Raw genomic sequence first — 6000 nt, forward strand, 5'->3', positions numbered from 1 at the left:
AAAACATTAAAAACTGACAAATTCTGTTGTAGCCTGAGCTTTTGGTGAGCATCTTATTGAGAAGTGAATGAATAGCAATCTTATAACATTTGCTCTTCCCCTTCAATTAAAATTGTTAAGAAATATTATTTTATATGTAGATTTTTATAATCACTACCATATACATGATGGTTCTCATCCTCAATTGATAGTTTTCCTTGGATATTTACAAATGATAGTTGTGCATGTTGATTATTTGTAAACTTATAAGTAATTTATTAGGAGCTTTTTTAGTAATTGAGTAGGAGTCCATTGGAGTGATGGAGTGATATAATCGGCATATTATTATTAGTACTTAATATCCTATGTATATATAAGTATAGAATAGTCAATATTTTTTTCTCCCATATATTGGAGTATTATAGTTAGAAGAGGCCACAAGAAATGCTGCTTCTTAAAAATGGAAATATCTATAATTTCACTTTTAAGTATATATTTGAACAGGAAATGCTTGTAACTGTTCAAAGTATTAGTTCTTCAAATTCTGGAGAATTTAACCCTGGTTTTACTATCAGCCTTTGGAAACTTAATTTTATTCCTTTTGGACTCATTCCTGATTTGTGATTCAGTACTTCAGTTCCAAATGCCAATTTCAGTTAGACCATAATACTTTACCTCTGTGTGTATTTCTATAGATACAAAAGCTTAATAATTTTCAAAATACTGGTCAAAATCAATTATCACAAGGTAAAACACATAAAATTGTATATTGTTACCAACTCTACAGGAAGAAGTGATGGCTTCAAGAAAGTAAACCATCAAAATTCTTGGTGTACTTGAGAGAATTGTGAGATAGATTTATATATTTTAACACCTTTAGGAAGCTCATAGAAAATGTATACTGTGCAATCATTCCTCTGAGTGTTTCTTTACATTCTACCATATGAGCTTCTTACCTTGTCTGTAGGGTCAATGGTTTACCATTAGGAAAATAGAGCCCTCTGCAAATCCTCCTGCATGATAATTTTAACATATTGAGAGATGCCAATCTGTCTTATTCTCATTCCTGTGGGGGTGGGGAATGTTTGATTTTTATCTGAATCCCAATTCAAACACACTCAAATTTATATACTCACTAAGACAAAAGAATGGATATTTCTCTTCTGAAATTCCTTGTACCCTGGATTATGAACAGCTTATTTTGTTTAAGGGGCCATGAAGGAGATAACCCTCAGGGACATGTAGGTCCTCGAAAGAGAGACTAGCTTTGTTCTATAATAGATAAATAGAAATTTTCAGCCTGGAGTTAAAGAACACATAGGATGGTAATAATTTCCTGAGGAAATCCAGAAGGACAGTATTAAGGTTGACAAGGTTTTCTGAGTTCGCCCTTTTGGAAGCATTCTGAGACTTGCGGGACCTCAAAGAGGAGCCATGCTTGTCACCCTCTGTCAGCTGGCCTCCTTAAACCTTTTGTGCTCTTGTCAGGTTCAGCTAATGGGACAATGCAAGGTAAGAGGACTGGAGGAGCAGTTCCTCCTCCATGGTCTGGCTCTCACTGGCTCCTATAAGACTACTTACTCCCCTTGCTCCTTTAGGCCCAGTGATGGAATTGGCTTCCTTTTGCTGCTAGCCTCAGGGAGCTTCAGCCTCTCTCGTGGGTTCCTTTAATCTTGGCCATACCTCTATAAATATTCCTTTCATCAAAATATTTTGAATTGAACTGTTTGCATGTGGTTCTACCTCCTTCTGGAGTCCTGACTGATACAGGGCCCAGGGAGGTCGAGTGCTAGCATCTTGGGTATGAGACATCTTCCCTTGGCAACCTGACCTTGCTAAAGTCTGACAAACTATGGATACAATTTTCTGGTCCATAAACAAGGAGCAGATTAGAAACTGGTAGCCTGTCTATAGTCCTTAGGACCCTTTACAATCACAGGGAGTAGAAAAGCCATAAAAGTGATCCAAATTAAATTTATTATTTAACCTGATTTGTGACCTATTTTGCTACTCAAGTGCCTAGGGGTAAGTACATGCCTGCTTGAGTCCTTTCTAAATCATAGTTTTAGCTCTGATGTAAAAGTGGCAATTTAAACAATGTGATCAGTCTTTTTCTATGAGCAACTGAAGTTTTGTCATTGGAGTTTCATTTACATTATTATACATTATTATTATTGCTACTTTGAGGTTTTTGAAAGAGATCATGGTTAGCATAAAAGGCTTTATTTTTAGAATGAGAAGGGCCTAGGTTTCTATGAGGCTCCCTGATTCTACAAATCAGGGATACTGTTTTATCTAAAGCTGTCAGTACGTAGTCAAAATATTACTTCCCTTTCCCCTTATTGACATGCACTTCTTCATGCTCCATAGAAATCCTAAGATGAATTGTAGGCTGTGACCAGATTCCCCTGAGGACTGATGTTGTACGTTGCCAGTGGGGAGGGATAATGACACTCCATAGGACTTGGAGAGTAAGAGTAAGCGTGCTCTCTCTCTGGTTTAAATCCATCTCCAACCCATACTAATAATGTGATACTTGCTAAGTTACACATATTCCCCTTGTTTTTCTTATCTGTAGGGTGGGGATAATAGTATCTATTTCATGGGATTATTGCAAAGACTGAAAAAGGTCAATACATATCAAGGGCTTAGAAAAACACCTGGCTTAATAGGTAATCAATAAATATTAGCCCTGATTATTTTTTTCCTATTATAATAGCCTGGCTAGCTGGCACATGTGACATGTGGCATGTCACATTTTATCTCTGCCTTCTCACAGTTGGCACAGTGCTTGGCATCTGCTGGAGAGACAGTAAACAGATGTGGAAAGCATAATACCTTATCTGGAGATTTCCAGAGGAACTTCTTGAGAGTTGCTATATGAACAAGCAGGTACTTGATATGGCTCTATGGACTCCTATTTGCTATGGGGAGCATCATTATTTGCTGTTTACTAGGTATCTGAGTAGAAAACCACAAGGACCAGCACGTACAGAAAGGCAGAATGATGGGTACTGTATAATGAAGCCAACAAAAACAGCTCTCTGAAAACTTTCTCCATGACCATTCTAATAGCATATTACAGACCAAATTTTGTAGAAAGTTCCAATTCATTTAGACTATTTTGGTATTTCTCTTTCTATACATAAATAGATAAGAATATCAATTGAGTGACTACCAAAATAGTATGCATTCTAAATCCCAACTGCAATCCTGAATTGTAGGAGACCATGCAACTCCATGACTATGTAGAATTGATTACAAATCAAGCTTCTGTGAGCTATGTTGTGTTAGGTTATAGTGAGAACCTGCATAACGTCTATTCTACTGACTTACAGAAATAAAAAAGGAAAAAGAATGTTCCCAGTTTTTCAAAATGTGTGCTGCCTAATAACACATCTTTGCATGTGACAAGTCACATAAGTTCTCATTCAGGGGCTAGCTGAAGATTTAGGTCCCATAACACATGATCTTATGTCTTACACAAAGCTACCCTGCAGGAAAGATGAGGCAAGCATTGACTGCACTTCGCAGATAATAAAATAGAGGTCTATGGGAAGCCACTTGACTTCTCTGAAGATCCACAGCAATTGAGAAAGAACTTGAAAACACAGGTTTCTGAACTCGCACAGGGTTTTTTCAGTCCTCCACAAATATTTACCTTGCTGTAGCATCAGCATGATTTTTTGAAGATACAGGTGGATTCCTTGCCCCTGTTCCATTACAAGTTGTGTCCTTGGTTATATATATGAAAAATTTAAAAAAAAAACCCTCAGAAACATAAAAAAATGCAAAATGAAATTATATCAACAAATGTTGAGCATTTTAATAGCTCATAAATTGAGTTGTAATGTATTATACAATGTATTTTAGAGATGATAAAGAGAATTTGTGAAAACATATAACAATTAGCAGTACAAAACATCGTTTCAAGAAAGTACTTCATTTTCATTACAGAAGCATTTATCATAATTATAGTCTAATGTAAATTAAAATCTCAACTAACATGCCCTTTACTTATATGTAGCTCTAAAAATATTCATCTAGTCACTGCAAAAGAGACTAGACGGTATTTTAAAAAGTGATAATATCCAAATCCATATGAAAATGAAGTATATAGGGAAAAGCAAATTATATATACATTGCATTTTATATCTAGGATACTCTCACTTGTTCCCAAAGAGGATAATCAGTGCTGATAGGGGAAACACTGTCCAATGGCTTTCCTGAGGACCGATCTTCACTTGTGGAGCAGGGTATACAAACCAATGCAACTTTGGGATTGTCTTCCCCACTGACTGTTTTTTTCAGTCTTAACATCTGTATAATGAAATAACTAATCCATTTATCACTATGAGCCAGGTAATGTGTTGGGTGCCTTGCATATATGAAATATTTGGTATGCTGAATGTTTTTGTATATGTCCTCTCCTGGTTTGATTTCCTCAGCAACCTATGAGTCTGTCTGAGTAAGCAATATTGTCCCATTTTACAGAGAAGCAAATTAAAGCCCTAAGAGTTTTAATTCTCCAAAGTCGTAGAGCTTGTAAATGGAAGAGATAGAGCTTTTGTTTTCTGATTTCATGTTTTTTAACAGTTATACTGTGAACTGAAAACTGGCAACCATTTAAATACTTTGGGTTCCTTCTTATCATTCACTGTTTATCGTAATATGTAGCAGAAGCCTCTAAAAGAAAATATGTTGATATAATACTTGTGAGCGATTGCTTAGGATCTAAATGTGAGGACTAGAAAGGAAAAATGAAAGGGATTAGACTTGCTGATCTGACACTGGATGACCAGAGAAATAATAAAAGAGAAAAGAGCCTCAGTCCTATCTGGGACTTGGAGCTTGAAGCTCAGGCTTCTTACAAGCCATTCCCTAGTAAACAGGCAAACAAAGAAACAAACACTTGGCTGTCAGGAGGGTAGGAAAGGGAGCTTGAGGCTTCCTGAAAAAAAAAAGTGGGTGATGTATTGGCTGATGGTAGTGAGGGCAGAGGAGCCAAGGGAGCTTTTGTGGAGAAGAGCCTAGGAATGCCTCATGAGACATGTTCATCTTCCCAACCTCCCAGCACACCAGATCACCCATCCAGGATGAAGAGTTTACTGTGGGGAGCTTTATCCTGGGCATACCAGCAGTCATATGGCTGGTCTCTAGTCCTCTCGATGAGGCTGATAGTAGTGAGGGTCTGTCCTTACAGTGATGTAGCAGCAGGAAGCGAGCAGGAAAAGAAGAAAGAAAAATCTTCAGAGAAATTTTTCTCCTTTGCTACCTGCTTTTTTGAGTCAGGAAGAGGAATTTGGAGACAGTGATCCCTTAGAGAAGCTGTAATACTGTTGATCTGCTCCTTGCCTCTATTTCTTTCCAAGATGCTCTAGAAAACTAGTTGCAGTGACATCTCTTTATTCATTAATTAAATTGCTGACCACATTAAGATGAGCATGGGTATAAGTAGAACTCTTAGTTGCATGCTACCGAAGTAACTCAAACTGAAAGAGCCTCTGGAAAAAACAAAACAAAACAGACTTAACTGGCTTATATACCTGAAAAATTGAGGAGTGAGTCTGGCTTCAGACCTGGTTGTATTCAGGGGCTTAAGCAATGTCAGTTCTCCCCCTCTCCATGTCTTGACACTACATTCCTTTGTACAAGGATTTCATTCTGAAGGTGTTTTTTTTTTTTTTAAAAGATTTTATTTATTTATTCATGAGAGGCACACACACACAGAGAGAGAGAGAGAGAGAGAAAGAGAGAGAGAGAGAGAGAGCCAGAGACACAGGCAGAGGGAGAACTGGGCTCCATGCAGGGAGTCCAATGTGGGACTTGATCCTAGGGCCAAAAAGCAGGTGCTAAACCACTGAGCCACCTAGGGATCCCCTTTTCTTTTTTTTTTTTCAATTGATGGAAAGGATGGCTCTTGGCTGTGCCAAGCCTTCCAGCCCACAATTAGGATAGAAGCAGGCAAGCAGGGTATAGTTGAGAAGATGTCTTGGTAGCCGCGACTGCAAAGCCCCAGAG

Source organism: Canis lupus, chromosome 18 (assembly GCF_048164855.1).
Source record: "Canis lupus baileyi chromosome 18, mCanLup2.hap1, whole genome shotgun sequence".
Classification (NCBI taxonomy): Eukaryota; Metazoa; Chordata; class Mammalia; order Carnivora; family Canidae; genus Canis; species Canis lupus.